The 19,355-nt window shown below is 44.9% G+C and overlaps 2 pseudogenes across 2 annotated transcripts; both read left to right on the top strand.

The window, feature by feature from the left end:
• The first annotated feature begins 1,349 nt into the window (after positions 1 to 1,349).
• On the top strand, positions 1,350 to 2,289 carry LOC309965825 (olfactory receptor 5J3-like; annotated as a pseudogene). Its single transcript has one exon. The product of its transcript is annotated as an olfactory receptor 5J3-like (transcript).
• A 5,059-nt stretch (positions 2,290 to 7,348) lies between these two features.
• On the top strand, positions 7,349 to 18,024 carry LOC309965497 (olfactory receptor 5P55-like; annotated as a pseudogene). Its single transcript has 3 exons — positions 7,349 to 7,468; positions 9,259 to 9,326; positions 17,081 to 18,024. The product of its transcript is annotated as an olfactory receptor 5P55-like (transcript).
• The last annotated feature ends 1,331 nt before the right edge of the window (positions 18,025 to 19,355 follow it).

Raw genomic sequence — 19,355 nt, 5'->3', positions numbered from 1 at the left:
AAGCAAGATAGGATGGTGCCTCTCGAAAGAGGGTGAGAAACCAGCAGAGCTTTGGAAGGTAGAGCCAGAATGATTTGCTGAGGGATTCGATGAGGGGTCGTGGGGGAAGAAGGTCAAAAATGGCTAGAAGGTTTTGGCCAAAACAACCGAAAGGATTGAGTTGACATTACCTGAGTGGGAAGACTTTCTTATCTAATTATAGTTAATTTATATTCATTCATTGACATGAGGCACTGTGATAGATATCAGGGCACAAATTATTGAGATATTAAGTAACTCTCCTCCTACTAGGAGTAAAAAAATGTAATAGGAAAGATGGATGGGCATTTTTTTAAATTTTTATTGGAGTATAGTTGATTTACAATATTGTGTTAGTTTCTGATGTACAACAAAGTGAATCAGTTATATATATGTATGTATGTATGTGTGTGTGTGTATATATATATATATATATATATATATATATATATATATATCCCCACTCTTTTTTAGATTCTTTTCCCATATAGGTCATTGCAGAGTACTGAGTAGAGTTCCCTGTGCTATACAGTAGGTCCTTATTAGTTATCTATTTTATATATAGTAGTGTGTATATGTCAATCCCAATCTTGCAATTTATCCCTCCCTTTCCCTTTCCCCCCGGTAACCATAAGTTTGTTTTCTACATCTATGACTCTATTTCTGTTTTGTAAGTAAGTTCATTTGTATCATTTTCTTTTAGATTCCACATATAAGCGATATCATATAGTATTTGTCCTTCTCTGACTTCCTTCACTTGGTATGATAATCTCTAGGTCCATCCATGTTGCTACAAAAGGCATTATTTCATTATTTTTTATGGCTGAGTAATATTGGATGGGCTTTATGTTAAAATATGGTGCTATTAATTCAACTAAAGGAGTATTTGTGAAATCCAGGGGAGAGAGGAAGGGAACAGACCTCTAAGCTGGATTTGGAGAGACCCAAGGACATTCCAAGAAGAAAATGTTGAATTTGTGAAGACACCGACATCTGCAATAACATTGTATGTTTGTAGAAGTAAGTTTTTCAGAATTGCTAGAGGGTAAACTGAGAGCAGGGGAGCATGGAGGTGTTTCAAAGAGAACATCTAGCAGATTAAAGAATTTAGACATTATCCTAAGAGAGACAGGGAACACTTAGCACCAAGCATGACTGTGACATCATGGGATTGCTGTGGGATTTCGAGAACAATCTACCACTCAGAGATACACATGACTTTTCACTTGTAGTAGATGTTAAAGGCTACCTCTTTGATGAGAATGTTATTGTTTCTCCATTCTTGTTTCTCCTCCTCTTCTTCATTGTCATGCGAGAAACACACCAGTTCAATGGCCTGGGGTCAGAAGCACACCACAGTGAAGGGATTCATCCTGCTGGGCCTCACAAACAGCGCAGACCAAAAACAACTCAACTCCTCTTTGCCATCTTCCTGCTGATCTACTCTGTGATTCTGGTGGGCAACCTGGGCCTGACAGATGTGATCCACGCCAGCGCCACCCTCCACACCCCCATGTACTTCCTCCTGGGTGTGCTTTCCTTGACATCTGCTGTGCCTCCGTGTTCACTCCCAGGCTGCTGATCAACTTCGTCACCACTGACCCATCCATCTCCTTCGTGGGCTGCGTGGTCCAGACGGCCCTCATGATCCTCCATGGCACAGGGGAGTGTCTGCTTCTGGCCATGATGGCCTATGACCAATTCGTGACCATCTTCCCCCCCTCCTCTACCACATCATCATGTCCAAGCATTTGTGTGTCTGGCTGGTGGTGGTCACCTATGCTGCTGGGGTGTTCATTTCAGCTGTTCAGACAGGGAATGCCTTCATCTTGCCCTACTGTGGTCCCAACATCATTGATCACTACTTCTGTGATATCCACCCCGCCATGCTCCAACTGGCCTGCTCAGAGACAACCATGGCCAATGTCATCTTGCTCGTCTTTTCTGCCTTGGTCACTGTCCCCACAATCTCAGTCATCTTGGTCTCGAATGCCTACATCCTGGTCACAATCTGTAGGATGAGGTCCTTGGAGGCCCAGCACAAGGCCCTCTCCACCTGTGGCTCCCACCTCACTGCCCTCTCCTTTTTCTATGGGTCTGTGCTCCAATCCAACCCTGAAACTGCCTCAGATCTCTCACAAGATCCTCTCTGTGTTCTACACCATTGTGTTCCCCATGCTGAACCCAATGGTCTACAGCCTAAAGAATAAATATGTCAAGGCCTCTGCACAAGTTAGGGTCCTTAAGCTAAGCAGAAAAGTAATTTGTTAGAAAAGTATCTGGTAGCCCATAAGATAGAAGAGAAGCCTAGAGAACCCAGCCGGGACAAGAACCAAGAGAGGAAAGGCACAGCTAAGAGCCTGCCACAAGAGTAGTCTGTGCAGGATAGCATCATAGGAAGCACCACCTCTGGGCACTCTCCATGGCTACAGCTAGCACTGCTGCCCCAAGCTTTCAACACAACTCAGCTGCTGGACACAGCCACCTGCACTAGCCACCACACCTCCCTCTATAGCATCCAGCTGTGTATCATCTCTAACGGATCCTAGACCTTCCCATCATTCCCTGAAGCTCAAGTCCTAAGCAGGAGCCTTCACCTGTCTGGCAACGTAGCTATTCTACATCTCTTGATATATTAACTACATCCAGCATGGATATCTTACATCCATTGAGCTCCTACATCCACATTTCTGTTGTACAAAGCCCTGGGAGGTGGCAATAGGACCTTCCTTCACTTCAGAAGTGGGAGCTAGATTCTATATTCTTCCTGTCTTGAGAGTTCCCACATATGGAAAGGACCATTGAATGCCAAACAGTGAAAATGACATATTTCAACAGGAGAAACTTTCCCTACAAGGCTCTACAGGGAATGTTGCCCTTCTGAATACATGATATTGGAGAAATAATGCATGTGGTGTTTGAGTATAGGGAGGAGACAGTAGTCACTCGACTTTGTGGGAGAGAGCGGAGGCTCCAATTAGCCAGGGCCCAAAATGTGCTCTAAAGCAGTAATGAGCTATTATTTCTATGTAAATGGCCAATTAAACAAAATTAAAGACTGAAAGACCATACAACTTTCTTCAATCAAAATCAAATTACCTTTATGTTTTTAGACAAAACCCTACTTGTATTGTAACAGAAATCAGTCTTACTAATTTAAGAGTGGGGAAAAGGAGGTGGAATGTATTGTGAAACCCAGATGTCAACTGAGGTTCAGTATCTTTTGGGGATTCAAATAAAATTGGCTTGAACCCTGTTCCATGTATGGTAGTGTCCCCACATCCCTGCCAACCTGGGAATCCTAGGTAACAGGAGATGGGTTGTAAATGTGTTTTATGCTTTGCCTGGTTACCTCTAACTCTGAGTTCCTTAATCCACTGAATTACTTCAGTTTATGAATCAGCCAGGGAGGGCGAAAAAGCATGGGATTAAGAATGTGGATGGGGCTTCCCTGGTGGTGCAGTGGTTGAGAGTCCGCCTGCCGATGCAGGGGACACGGGTTCGTGCCCCGGTCCGGGTGGGTCCCACATGCTGCGGAGCCGCTGAGCCTGCGCGCACGGAGCCTGTGCTCCACAACAGGAGAGGCTACAACAATGAGAGGCCCACGTAACCCAAAAAAAAAAAAAAAAAAAAAGAATGTGGATGATATAAATGGGGAAGAGGGAAAAACAAAAGCTGACCATCTTAGATCCTGATGGGGAAGAAAAAAGGGGAGTATAGGCAGGTTGGGTTAAGGGCAATACAGCTGGGCTTGAGGCCTGTGAAGAAGACAAACAAGCAATTGCATCTCCATCAGATAAATCATTCACCTGTAACTTCACAGATGTCAAGGTGAAACTTCTTCCTAGAAAACTAATTAATCCATGGGTGAACCTGTTGATCAATGCTTAGTGACGATATTGGAATCACCTCCCGGCTTTATGTACAGGTTTGAGGTCATTTTTCTTAACATACTGTACTAGGCTTCTCCAGAGAAGCAGAACCAGCAGGATATATATGGATAGATAGACATAAGAGGAGATTTATTATAGGAATTGGCTGGCGCAGTTATGGAGGCTGAGATCCGCAATCTGCCGTCTGCAAGCTGGAGGACTAGGAAAGACAGTGCTGTAATTCAGTCTGAACAAAAGCCTAAAAACCAGGGGGCTATCGACGTAAGTTGTGGTGAGATTCTGAAGCCTCGGGAACAAAGATCAGCAATATCTGAGGGCAGGAGAAGATGGAGGTCCCACAGTTCAAATAAAAACAGCAAAGTCACCCTTCCTTGGCCTTCTTGTTTTATTCAGGCGCTTTACCGACTGGAGGATGCCCACCCACATTGGTGAGGACCATCTTCTTTACTCAGCCTACCAATTCAAATGCTAATCTCTTCTGGAAACCCCTCACAGACACACTGAGAAGTGTTTTACAACTATCTGTGCATCCTTTTGTCCGGCCAAGTTGGCACATAAAATTAACCATCACACATGCTAAGGCTAGAGCAGGCTCCAGCCGGTCCCCTACCACCTCCGTAATACTCCATCTCAGACTCAGGAAGTTAGGAACTGCAGTCTTTTCATGAAAATAAGCCATCTGCTTAATTAGAAAGTTTTCTTTAAATAATAATTTCCCTTAGGGCCAAGGAGATGCAGAGGACCAGGAAACGGAGAAGGGGAGGAGCCAACCCCTCCTTCACTTCCCCGGGTAAACTCAGACTCTGCTTCCTAACTTCACCAATTCCTGAGCACATGTTGCCAACAGCCCTAGGCAACCTAGTCACAGACTAAGAAGTGAACAGGTTCCCCCAAAATTGATAGGTGGGTAGCCTAAGAGGAATGGAGGGAAGACAAGGCAGAGGTGTGAGCGCAGGAGCAGCTGGTGACATGGCAAAATTTCCCCAGAGAGACAGGGCATCCAATTCCTTCAGCCCCCCACGTACTGCCCTCTCCAAATGGAACCCAGCCCTCTCCTCCCCTCTCCCTTCACCTAAAACCATGTGGCATAGAACCCAATAGGAGTCATTGGAATGTTGGTTCGAAATTAAGTCAAAGTGTTACCTCTCTCAAGAGCATTTGAATTAAATTTTTATTTACACATCTTTAGAGCACCCAGAGCCCAGCCAGTACCTGAAGATCTAGAACTTTCCATTGGGTGGAAGTGAAGCCAAAGGTAGGGGCAGATCAAGCCACAGGTGCTAAAAGGAAGACCCGTCTGTGGTCCCAGAGAGGCAGCCAAAGCACTGGGCCACAATGGATCACAGTCCAAGCAAACAGTCAGTGTTGAATGAGTGTTTAGTGTTACCAATGACTGGCTCCAGCACCTGAGAAAAATTGGTCAGCCTTGCTGGGCCTCAGGTCTGTCCTATGTAGAATAGAGATGATCCCTAAAATCTCCTGTTTACAGATGGAAAGGGGGGATAAATCACTTTGAATCTCCTGGATGTTCACCTTGTTCTCAAGGGTCTCAAACTCATTTAAACTAACCCTAAAAGTCTTTGGGGGAGGGACATTGTAATGAAGTGGGGGGTCGGCCCTGGCACTGGGATCTTCAGTGGAAAATTCAAGCTCTCCAGCGGCTGATAACTTCACTCACCAAGCGTAATGTCTCTCCAGACATCACTTCCAGGGACAACTTGGGGCAGGATAGAAGGAGCCAAAATTAGATAAGACAGGGGCCTTCCCTTGGAGGAAGAATCCAAGACAGTCTAAGGGCACCTCCAGCTGGAGCTGGCCAGAGGAAACTAGTATCTCAAGGAGAGGGAGATGGACAGATACCCTTCAGAAGATTCATGGATCCCGCTAGGGTGTGGCCACCCTGCCTTCTCCACAGGATCCTGAATGCTGTCCACACCCCCCACCAGTGTCACAGACCCCGTTTCATCCTTACCCTCTCCAGGACCTCAGAGAAACTGGCCAGTCCCAAGAAGCTGAGTTAGATGGGAAGCAAGCCTGACTCATAGGCAGTGTGTGGATAAGCTCTGTAAAGATGAATTTGCTCCATGGAGGGCTACCAGTCAATCTCAGACCCCATTCTTCTACTCTAAGATGCTCATAAGTAGGATGTTTGATAACTTGAGAGACTGAAGTTTCAAGGCCAGCCCTCCAGAGTCATTATCACCCAGAAAACTCTATGCCCAGGAAACACCGTGTCTGTATCTGAAGCAGGACCTCAGGGTCTGAACAGTGAAGCTTCCCTTGGGTGTTACTGTTGCATCCAACAGACAGCTTGCTGTTCTACTCACATGCTCTTTGAAGCTCAAAACTGCAGTTCTTTATAAAAATGACCCAATCACTCAATTTACAAAGTTGTCAGTAAACAAGTGATGTGAGCAAAACAGGCAGGCTCTCAAACTGTGCCCTAGAAGGCCAAAGCAAGAAGGAAGACCAGAGACAGACTTGAGGACTTACGGGCAGGATGGGATGTTTAAAATTTCTTAGCGGTTCCTATCTGACATCGCTGCCTTCATGCCTCTCCCCCTTCTGACTTCCACAGTCACAAGACTTGGGCTCAGACATTCAGCCCAAATGTGGGTCGCTGCCCTGGCAGCCCCAGCACTGAGTCTCCACAGTGGAGCTGCTGGGGGAAGCCAGAGTTTTCACTCAGTGTGATCACCATAACCCATGGTTAAAGCCAACTCACTTGCCATGCTCGCCCCTCATTTCCTCTTCCCCAGGCTTAGCCGTCACTGAGAAATCCCATGTTCCTAAATACAACCCAGACCTACTGGGTAATGAATCTACCTCCTTAGCCACCCAATGACTCTCCCAAATTTCCTTCTTTCTCTTTCCCTATGAACCAGAGATCCTGAGACAGAAGATTGTAGATTCATGAGAGCATAAGGTGAAACAGAAGCTACGTGGGTCATGGAATCAGACAGGACTGGTGTCTGAATCTGGTTTTGCCATGTACAATCTAGCTTAATTTGTAAACAAGAACGTTGTGTAAAGATTAAATACTTATATGGCAAAAGGCTTAGCATATAGCATGGTTTAGAGTAGATGATCACTTGATACCAGCTTCCCCACTTCTTCTAGGATTATTCATTCTGGGCATTAAAAGGGCATTGGCTGCTGGTATCAGTGATGTGGTCATGCAAAATAGCATCTTCATCTTGCTCTCCTGTGGCTCCAGCATCGTTCATCAGTACTTCCGCGACCTCTGCCTCTCTGCCTAACCTCCAACTTACCTGTGCTGACCTTGCCAAGGCTGAGGCCATCCCCTTCCATTGTTCTGCCTACCCTCTCCGTTGTCACTGTCATCCTAGTCATGACCAGAAGGATGCACCTCCTGAAAGCCCAAAGAAAAGCTCCCTCCGTCCGTGACTTTCATCTTACTGTCATCTCCTTCTTCAATGGCGCCATCGTGTTCATATAGGCTCAGCCAGCTCTCGGAGTCTCAAGACAATGGGCTAAACCCTGAGGTCCTGCAGCAGGACAGAGCCGAGACAAGTACTCAGATCCTGCAGAGCGCGGTAACTCTACACCAAGGATGAGTCAAAGGCCAAATACCAGGAGAAGAACGATAAGAGTTCAAAACCCAGGTCAAGATAAGAAAGGCAGCATCATGAGTGAAATCAGGGTCAGACACAAAGTTAGACCAATAGGTGGTACCCTTGGGGGCAAGACAAATATCAGATTCCTTGTCCTTAAGGCCATTGGAAGTCAAACCTAACTTGTGAGGAGCCAGACTCAGAAAGGGGTATTTCAGATCCCTCCAGACTCCTGCTTACGTACAAAATATGTTTGGAGTTAAGCTTCTTTTAAAGACCCATCCTCTCCTATTCTGGCACCTGACCTTGACCTCTCCTCCACAGCTCTATTGCCCCTGATAAGAGACAGTGGCCAAAGACAGCACTTCAGAGGCTGCAGTGAAGCGTACGCTGTTCCAGCACCTGTTTCCTCACCAGCCTCCTTCATTCATGAGCTCTCCACTCCCAGGACAGCGTACAAACACAAGCACATTTGTCACTGGGACGGTGCTGAATTATTCCCAGAGTTACATTCCTACAAACTCTGCTCACCGTGGCTATCTGGCCGTGTATCTCGCTTCCCCAACTGAACTGCAGGCTCTCTGAAGCAGGAACAAAAGCTCATATTTCATTTCATCCCCCACTGAGCCTAGCACAGTGCCGGGTAGTTAATCAGGGCATATTAATTAAGGCATATGTATTTATATACATTTCACCTCTTCCTCTTTGGATTTTCGGCTTGTAGACAGCAGAAGATAAAAAGAATACCAGTTGTTGTTATTCTATAAGGCTCGGGACTTTATGAAACAGTCTGCTCCCTGAAGGAGGCATTTGCCCAATAACGATCATTCATAACTAATATTTATTGAACATATATTATGTGCCAAGAATTCTGGGAGGCACCACATACACACTATTTCATTTAACCCTCATAACAATTCTATGAGTAGATTATGCCTATTTCACAGATGAGAAAACTGAGAGTCCAAGAAATCTAGGGTCAAATATAGTTCAATGGCAGATCCGGGTCCAGCTGGTTCCAAAGCCTATGCTCTACTCGAATGTCTAAAACCCCTTGGGTTTTTGCAGAAAATTATACAAGCTTACATTTCTACTGCTTCCAAAAAATCTAGAGAACTTCTCCCTATTTCCCACCAAGGCCCAGCTTTTCTGTTAATCCCATAGAGTCTTGACTCCTACCAGGAGTTTTCAGTTCCTACAGAGCACCTGAAGAGCCACTTGGAAGAGGAAAAAAGAAATGGGACAGAAGGGGCAGGAAAAATTAGGAAATGAAAGGGCCCTTGGTGCCACTGCTCTGGCCCCACTCCTTTTGCCACAAAAGAAAGCCCCAATTTCCTAAGCCAGTTACCTCTCCGTCATCCCCTTCCTGAGTTCCATCTTAATGCTAGTGTAGAGTTTCTTCGTGAGTCACAACAAATAATGAAGCCACTTTTTCTTCCAAGGCAAGTCCAGGCTGGTTTCAAGAGTGGACAAGCAGTGATTCACTGATTGAATCATAAATGGGGAGCTTGGAGAAGGAGTGACGTTGCTTAAAGTAGCATCTCTCCCCCAAATCAGAGAAGGGTCTATTGAAGCAGGACCTCAATTTTTCCTTGTGAGAAAGGAAGTATTTAGAAAATATGATCTAAGGAAGGTCACTTCCAGTCCTGATATCCACATGAAATCTGAACGCACTTGGCAGTACCAATGAACCTTTGTATTGATAAAACATATACTGATGGGGTAACCTGCCTTACAGGTAATGTAACTCTGCTTTTCTTCTCAATTATCAGGTGGCCAAAACAGAAAGCAAAATGGCTCCCCCAAAAACAGGAAGCAAAATGCTCCCAAGTCACCCTGGGTAAAGAATGGATTGTCAATTGATTACTCTTTGAAACACCACCAGAAAACCTGTTTCTCGACCAAAGCTAAGTTTATTAGACTTACTATAATAAGAGAGAATACAGAATCTTAGTAGTTCTCAATAGGAGGAAATCAGTGGAAAATATTTATAGATTTGGGGGGTCTGGATTCAAGTGGTTTAAGGTGGATCTTCCACATCAAGGAGCAGATCAGGACGCTGGACAAAGTCTGTGACGTTATAGTTTAGGATTGACAGAAGGGGGAAGGGCCTGAAAGCAAATCTTGGTAAGTAAACTACTGTTTGTTGAGAAAATTCTTTCCCCAAGTGAGTGATCTATTGTCTTAATAGGAGAGATGTTTGCCTAGAGAAGCAAACTATTTGTTCAGATAAATTGGCCTGCAGGAACTTCATGAAGCAAACAGTGAAGTTATTTATTGGTTTACAGTCACATCTTCCTAGGCCTGAATTTCTGGGAACAATCAGCTAAGTCATGTTGCCAAATAGGAAGTCTCAGCTCTCAGTCCCAATAGATAAACTATGTGGATAGAGATGATCTCCAAGCTCAAATTTATTTTTTTTTAAGCTACCATGAGACTCTATTCTGTTCCCATGGAAACTGAACTTCATCACCTCACTTCCTCCCACCAGTGACATTAAGCCTAGGCTCTAATGCTGTGTGTTTCTCCCACCTCACCCCACAAAGTGAGCGGAGATAGTTAATAGAGAAATAGTTTCAGCTGAAGAAGTGCTCATATCACTTGTCAATCAAGCTTGAAAGAATGGGGTTGTATAGAACCTGCTACTAACAACTAGAACCTCCTCATGTTAAAAAAATGAATTGTCATACATGAGTCATGGGGACGTAATGCACAGCATGGTGACTACAGTTAATGATACTGTCTTGCATATTTGAAAGTTGCTAAGAGAGTAGATCTTAAACATTCTCATCACAAGAAAAAAATTGTAACTACGTATGGTGACAGATGTTAACTAGACTTATTGTGACCATTTCTCAGTATATACAAATATTAAATCATTATGTTGTACACCTAAAACTAATAGAATGTTGTATGTCAATTATATCTCAATAAAAAATGTTTTTAACTAAAAGTCAAGACAGTTTTAGAAAATTGCCTTAGGTCAGTTAGCTAGATGCTAGCTCAGTAAGTGTGAAGAAAGGACTTCTCAGAGGAAACAGGAAGGAGCCTGGACCGAGAAGCATGGACCATCTGAATTAGGAGAGATGAGATAGAACTGGGGTTACAACCAAGAGAAGAAGTTTGCCCTGGAAGAAGCTATCAGGCAGCTCAGGCTGCTGCATTAACAGACAATACCCACATCTCATTGGCTCACAGCAGCAGAAAGTGTATTTCTCACTCGTGTTCACGTCTATCATGAGTCCGTCGTGAGTCTGCGCCTTTTCATTCCAAGATTCAGGCTCATGTAAGAGAAGCCCCTATATCCTGGACATGGCTGGGGTCATAGCAGAGGGAAGAGAGGGGATATGGGAGACCACGGGGTGGCTCCTGAGGCATGTCTGCTCAGAGAGGGCACAAATCACGTCCATTCACACGCACGGGGCCACACCTAGGGATGCGGCCAAGCTTAATTTAAGTGAGGAAAGAGAATGGATAAGAATTCTTATCCGAGAGCTCCAGGGAGGAGCACTGACTCTTAGGCATCAGAATAAAATCTAGCCCATGAAGGAACACTGCATTCGTGAGTAGAGGGCTGGCAGCATGAAGGGGGCATTTGCGGGGCAGATGCATCAGACACCTTGTGCAGGTTGGGATGCAGCACAAAGGTCAGAGGACTCAGCACTGTTTCACTGCGAGATTCAGCAGGTCTTCCCAAGTGAATAAAGCCCCTCTTATCTGCAGGAAACTTGAGCAGTCCAGTCGCTCACCTGCTGTGACTCTCTCCCAGATCTGTAGTCTAGGGACTGAATTTCTTTTACCCAAACAAGTCATTTGCTTAACAAGCCTCTTGCTTTATGAGGTGATTTCCCCTGGGACTGTGGAAACCCAAGGTGCCAGAGTCCCCAAGGAGTGAGCCAGTGTCTTCCTTCCTGGCCTGGGAAAAGCAGTCTTTCTATACCCTGTTCTCACTGGACTTGGCCCTCCAGCGCCCATAGCTGAGGGTGTCTGTCAAAGTTATTTATAACAGTGAAAAGTTAGAAATACTTTGTTGTCAACCCAGGGGGACAAGTAAATGATGCCACACATACACAATAAAGAACATGCAGTGATTAAGTACAATTACGTAGACTATTACTTATTGATTGATACAGGGAAATGCCCATGGCATGAGTGAGAAAGTAAATGACAGACTATCTTATGTAGTATAACTCTGTTTGATTCTGTTTATGGAAAATCATGGTCATGATCGCATTGAGAAATTTATAACACGAACACTCACCAATGTCCATTTTCTGTGGTGGCAGGATTTTAGATGATGTTCTGCTCTCTTCTTGGTTCTTTTCTGTGTTGTTTAAATTTTTTACAACTAGCATGTGTTATTTTTACAAAGACAATAGAGCTATTTTGTAGGTGGGAAGAATTATGTTGTTTTTTTTTAGGTGGACAGATGTAGTTTCAATACTGTTAAGTGAATAAAGCAAATATGATATAATCCCATTATTGTATATTTACAGCAAATATACATGCTTGTTTCCCAGGGACATTCTGAGGATCAAAGGAAATAACAATTGGGGAAGCCACGTCTAGACCATCCAAGAGGGCACATATGTTGATGTCATTATCACTTTCACTCACTTCTTGTGAGACCTGGGGATTATGTGGACTTGTGCCCTGTGCACATCTCGGCCTTTTGAGTCTCAGTAACCTGAAGACAGGCCCACCAGAGATGGACACTGTAAATGAAGAGCATCTGTCCTGGCATTTGACGGAGAATCCCTGCTCCTCAGGGGTTCCCAGACAACCCTCCCCAAGACCTCTCCAGCATACCTTGGAGACAACCTGCAGTTCTAGGACTGCTCCTGGGAGGACCAGTCACGAATTCCCACTGGCACATTTCTTAACTCTAGGGGTCATGATGAAAAAAACTAGACGAAACTTAAGACGGGAGTCTTCCCAGCTTTGTTACAACTGGTTGAGAAGTTCTCTTGAGAAAGCTGGTCAGGGGCAATTAATGAAAAGGGGAGAGGAACACCCCAAGAGGTCTGCAAAAACAAGGCTCATGGATGGATGGTCTCTGCTCAACCACAGGTAAGCGGGCTGAGAGGTGGAATCCTAATACCAGTAAGGGCTTAGATTCCTTTATCCTCCCTTTCTCATGAACCATGCTCACACCATTCAAATCTGATCAGCCCCTTCATCGAGGTGACTGGAAGAAAATTGGAGCTCAGAAGCAGTGCACAGTAAGGTTGAAATTAATTTCCTTAGGGTTGTACCCAGGGACCTCTTGGCTTTTTATTTTATTTTTTTTAATATTTGGCTGCATCATGTCTTAATCGCGGCATGCGGGATCTACGTTAAGGCATGCGGGAATCTTTCCTTGTGGCGGGCAGGCTTCTCTCTAGTTGTGGCGCAAGGGTTCCAGAGCACGTGGGCTCTGTAGTTTGCAGCACGCAGGCTCTCTAGTTGAGGCACGCAGGCTCAGTAGGTGTGGTGCGCCGGCTTAGTTGCCCTGCGGCATGTGGGATCTTAGTTCCCTGACCAGAGATGGAACCAGCGTCCCCTGCATTGGAAAGCAGATTCTTTACCACTGGACCACCAGGGAAGTCCCAGGGGCATCTTGGCTTTTACTGCTCACATTCTATCCTCTCTTTTTTTTTTGCGGTACGCGGGCCTCTCACTGTTGTGGCCTCTCCCGTTGCGGAGCACAGGCTCCGGACGCGCAGGCTCAGCGGCCATGGCTCACGGGCCCAGCTGCTCCGCGGCATGTGGGATCTTCCCGGACCGGGGCACGAACCCGTGTCCCCCGCATCGGCAGGCGGACTCTCAACCACTGCACCACCAGGAAAGCCCAAATGTTTATTTTTAAAAGACAAGGAATAAATAGTACCTGGACTAACCCTGGGGGTCTGAAAACTCCAGTTTCTTCACCCATTCACTAAAGCTCTTTCTATCAAAAGAAATGTATTTATTGGGAATTCCCTGGTGGTCCAGTGGTTAGGACTCCTCGCTTTCACTGCTGAGGGCACGGGTTCAATCCCTGATCAGGGAACTAAGATCCCACAAGCCGTGCAGCATGGCCAAAATTAAAAAAAAAAAATTTATGAAATTAGTTGAGACTCCAAACTACTGATCACTGTACTTTACACACAAATATCAAGCAATTAAAGTTATAGCCAAAAGTGGCAAGTTCCTGTGCCTAAGGCAAGAGCAGAGGTGTCAGAGAGAGAAGCGGAACCCATCCTTGGCTCTGTAAGGTATCCACGGGAACAGGAGATCTTCAGAAACTCTCAGGGACTTTCTCATCTTGAGATGACCTCCACCTTCATGAGCCGCCCCTCTTCTGACCTTGATAAGTCTTCTCTTTTCTTTCTTGTCGGGACACTTCATTCTCATTCATGTACTCTCATTGCCATGGCAGCCCCTCATCAACATCTTAGCAGAGGAACTGGAGGGGGCTGTCCTTCTGCTTTCTCATCCAGGAATTTATTACTGTGAATCCAGCTCCTCCAGGGTTCAATCACACCCATTGTTTCAGCCAACTCACCCCTTAACTCTATCAGTGTGCTAGAGATGAGTGAGCCCAGGTCATGGAATTATTGAAGAGACAGGCCAAGCAAAGCACCCCTGCCAGCTTCCTTCTGGTTTTCTCTGTGCTGAGGTCTTTAAGGACCACAGTAACTAACATCTCTCCTCTCTATGCTAATTCTGAACCAATTAAGAGAGATGAGGTAGAAGCAATGCAGACAGAGAGCAAAATACCACCTGCATCACTGATGCAGCTTGGTACTGCAGAACATGACTCATCCTTGTAAGTGGTCTTCTTAAAAATTAGACAGACAATGACCTAGTTTTAAGGTCTACATTACGGAGAAATAGAGCAGAGCAGAACCTGTGCTTCCAATGAGCAAAGCAGAGCTACACGCATTCAGTGCCTTATCCCAAACCCATTGATCACAAAAGGCAACCCTCCTCCAGGAGAAGAGGGGGCCAGGTGTATTACACAATGGATATCCCTCTTTAAGAAAGGAAACACCATGAGCAGAGAGGAAGCAACCCCACTGGTGCTCTCCATAGGTAAAATCTGTACATACGTTTTTATATTTCAAGAGGCCGAGTTGCCAATAGATACTGATAGCACAAAGCCCTATTACCAGCTCTGATCAGACGCCACTTATTTCTAGCTATCCTGAGATACTCTGAAGAGGCCCTGCCTTATTCCTCCTTTGTTCCCAGCCTCATCCAGATGATACAGAATTCCAAACATTTAACAACCAGAACGCCATGGGCACCAATCAGAACAGATGCTCCAACAATCAGAACCTACACTCAACCAATCAGAACTGATGTCCAACCAATGATGTCCAACCAACGACAGAAGGCCCTGGCCAGTATCCCATACAAGGGCTTCCCCTCAGAACAGCAGCCTTGGTTACCTGAAAACCCAAAAAGCAAGGATGCTTAGAGGCAAATTCTTGGGAGCATGACAACAGCTGAGAAAACATGTGGGCTCCTCTGGGGAGGTTAGGTGTGTGAACACTCTGACCTGTGCTCTCTGGTGAAAGAGCTCACCTCCAGTTCAGAACCATGCCCTGCACTGGACCCCAATACCACAAATCTGGCATGTCCTACTGCCTTCAGTTATTTATAGCTAAAACACAAGACTTTGGTTCTTTGGTCATGGTTTTGTTGAACTGGAGTTTTCATATTTAATGTAGCTGCCTATTCTCCCATACAAATATTTTTCTTAGTTAGTGGTAAATAATAAATGACTTTGTTTTAATTTATTGCGTTTAATTTTCTCCCCTTGGATTATTAGCTCTGTCAATAGAGAGAGATCTGAAAGCCCAGCCTCAGGGATTTCCCTGGCGGTCCAGTGGTTAAGACTCTGCACTTCCACTGCTCCCTGGTCAGGGAAATAAGATCTCACATGCTATGTGGCATGGCCAAAAAAAAAAAAAAGAAAGCCCAGTCTCCTGACAACTGCTCAGGAGGCCTGTACCAATAGCCAGGAGTGTCCCCAGCTGGGTGTATTAGTGTCCTAGGGCTGCTGTAACAAAGTACCACAAATTGTGTGACTTAAAACAAGAAAAATACACTCCCTCGTAGTTCTGGAGGCTGCAAGTTCAAAATGAAGGTGTTGGCAGGGATGTGCTCCCTCAGAAGCTTCAAGGGCTGGATCTTTCCTTGTCTCTCTGGCTCCCAGAAGCCCCAGACATCCTTGGCTTGTGGCAGCATCACTCCAACCTCTGCTTCTGTCTTCACATGGCCACCTTGCCTCTGTATCCGTGTCTTCACATGGCATTCTCCCGTATCATCTCCTGTATCTCCATTTTCTTTTCTTATAAGAACACCAGTCATAGTGGATTGAGGGCTCACCCTAATTGAATATGATTCAACTTGATTACTTCTGCAAAGACCCTATTTACAAATAAGGTAACATTCACAGGTACCAGGGGTTAGGACTTCAACAAATCTTCCTGAAAGATACAATTCAACCTACAACACTGGGAGAAATCACTGCTCTACTGAGTCACCTTATATTAATGATGACATTAGGCTTGATTTCAATGTCCCTGGCCTTGGGGACTAGTACTGTTGGAGCCTTTGCCCCCAAATAAATAACAAATTAACACTTCCATGTATTCCCTCTCTGGACCAACATACCAGCCTCCAACACTCACTAGTGATGCCAGTTCTCCATGGAACAGGAAATTTGGGGAAGAGAAAATTATTATAACTATATAATAGACATATGATTGTTACTTGGACTGAGTTCTAATCCCACGTTCTTTATGTACTAGCTCTTTTACCTTGGACAAATTGATACTCTCACTAAATATAAATGGACATAATTTTTTATGTTCTATACATTTTTACAATTTATTTTATTGAAGTATAGTTGATTTACAATGTTGCATTAATTTCTGCTATATAGCAAACTGATTCAGTTATATGTATATATACATTCTTTTTCATACTCTTTTCCATTATAGTTTATCATGGGATATTGAATATAGTTCCCTGTGCTATACAGTAGGAACTTGTTGATTATTCATAGTTTGCATCTGCTAATCCCAAACTCCCAATCCATCCCTCCCCTTGCCCTGTCCCCCTTGGCAACCATAAGTTTGTTCTGTTTCATAGATAAGTTGATTTGTCATATTTTAGATTCCACATATAAGTGATATCATATATTATCTGTCTGTCTCTGTCTGATTTACTTCACTTAGTGTGATAATCTCTAAGTCCATCCATGTTGCTGCAAATGGCATTATTTCATTCATTTTCATGTCTGAGTGGTATTCCATTGGATATATGTACCACATCTTCTTTATCCATTCCTCTGTCGATGGACATTTAGGTTGTTTCCATGTCTTGGCTATTGTGAATACTTAAATGGGCATAATATTTAAGTGAGAAAGTATTATGAAGTTTCAATAGCTGTTTAGGAAATGAGGTAGCACATGACTCAGAGTAGGTGATCAGTTCATGCCAGTGTCCCCTCCCCAGTTCCTCTAGCACTGCCCATTCTGGGGAATTAAAAGAGCTTCAGACACTGAATCCAGGGTCTGCCTCTAGGGTACAAGCATGTCTTACTTGGTGTCTCTGCAGTGACAGGGGCACTACAGCAAAGAACTGCACCTGCGTCACCTGGTTCCTCCTGCTGCGGCTCACAGAGCAGGCAGGGCTCAAGGGCATCCTCTGCACTCTTCCTGTTCATCTACTCAGTTACCCTCACAGACAACCTGGCCATGATCACCCTGATCCACGCAGACCCGCAGCTCCACACGCCCATGTACTTCTTGCTGAGTATCCTCTCCTTCATAGACTCCTCCTTCTCCATGTTAAACACCCCCAGGTTGCTGCAGAGCTTCCTCACCTCAAGCCAGTCCACCTCCTTTGCAGGCTGCCTGGTCCAGATGACCCTCATGACTCTCCACGGTACTGCTGGGTGTCTGCTCCTGGCCATTATGGCATATGACCGATTTGCTGCCATCTACCACCCTCTACTCTACAAAATCAGCATGTTCCAACATCTGTGTGTCCAACTGGTGGCAGTCACCTATATGGCTTCTGTTGCCAATTCAGCTTTACTGACTGGGTACATCTTCAAGCCGCTCTACTGTGGCCCCCATATCATTAACCACTATGTCTGTGACATCCCCCTTGTGCTCCAACTTGCCTGTGCAGACGTTGCCAAGGCTGAGGCCATTGTCTTCTCATCTTCTGCCTTGATTATCCTCTTTACCATCATCATTATCCTGGTCTCTTATGCCTACAGCCTGGTGACTATCTGCAGGATGCGTTCCCTCAAGGCTTAGAGCAAAGCACTCTCCACCTGTGCCTCTCACCTCGCAGTCATCTGCCTCTTCTACGGCACCATCACCTTCATGTATGCTCAGGCAAGCTCTCACAGTTCCATGGAACAGAACGAGGTCGTGTCTGTCTTCTACACAGTGATCATCCCCATGCTGAACCCTCTGATCTACAGCCTGAGGAATAAAGATGTGAAGCCTGCTCTAAAGAGGGGATGCCTTGACATGCTGCCTTCCTAACAGAGAGTGGAACATTCTATCCTAAGCCATACCATGGTAGAGACAACATAAAACCTGAATAATATTAACACTTGGATAGAAGGAATTATGTGCCAGCACTATTTTAAATACCTTTCACTTATCAATCCATTTAATCTTCACAACAAGAGGTTGAAATAAATACTATTATTGTCCCTTAGGAATCTGAGGCACAGAGAGGCTGAGTAACTGGCTCAAGGTCACACAGCTAATAAGAAGCATAGTCAGAATTTGAATCCAGGCAGTCTGGCTCCAGAGACCATGTTTTCAACCCATACATTATATTGCCTTTTTCTGATAAGTGCATCTTACAAGAAGACAATGGGCACAGTTATTCCTAAATTCCATATGTCATAAGGAGGGGCTAGATCATGGAAGTCCTAGCCACTGCAGTCAGAGAAGAAAAAGAAATAAAGGGAATACAAATTGGAAAAGAAGAAGTAAAACTGTCTCTTCAATAATCCCAGCATCTTTCATGCCTAATTTCTGTTATGGGACGAATTATCTCCCCACCCAAAAATTGATATGCTGAAACCTTAACCCCTGGTACCTCAGAACATAACTGTATTTGGAGACCGGGCCCTTAATACAATCGGACTGATGTCTTTATAAGAAGAGGAAATTTGGACACACAAATAGATACCTGGGATGTGCACACACAGAGAAAAGACCATGTGAGGACACAGCAAGAAGGTGGTCACCTTCAAAACAAGGGGAGAGGCCTCTGAAGAAACCAAATCTTCCAACACCTTGATCTTGGACTTCTGGCCTCCATAACTCTGGAAAAAATTAGTATCTGTTGTCTAAGTTACACAGTCTTTGGTATTTTGTCAAGCACTAATATGGCTTCTATATTCAAGGCTGCCCCTTAGCCTAATATGACTGCTGAAGCTCTAGCCATCACTTTACTCTTTGAAGAAGAAAGCTGGAGGAATGGGGGACATTACCAGCTGTCTATCCCCTTTTTGTAGCCTTTTCAGTAACAGCCAAGCACAACCATTGGCCTCTTGTTTGCCAGAACTTAGTCACATGGGAGTCATATGACTTGACTAAGCAAGGGAGGCTGGGAAATATGGTTATTAGCTGGGCACACGGCCACCTTGACAATCTTGGGATCCTGTGTTTAAAAAAGAAGGGGTGAGTGAACACTGGATAGGCATCCAGTACTCTAGATGCCTACCCAGTATTCATTCCCTCACTGCCTGCTGCCTAGAGCAGAGGATGGCGGAGGACTGATGGTTCACCCATGACCCCAACACGCCCTGCCAGCCGTTTGTGTGTGGGCAGCATATAGTAAGCTTAAAGTTTTTAGC

The sequence above is a fragment of the Leucopleurus acutus genome, assembly GCF_964270905.1.
Source record: "Leucopleurus acutus genome assembly, chromosome: 8".
Lineage (NCBI taxonomy): Eukaryota > Metazoa > Chordata > Mammalia > Artiodactyla > Delphinidae > Leucopleurus > Leucopleurus acutus.
This window is presented reverse-complemented; position numbering and strand designations above follow the sequence as displayed.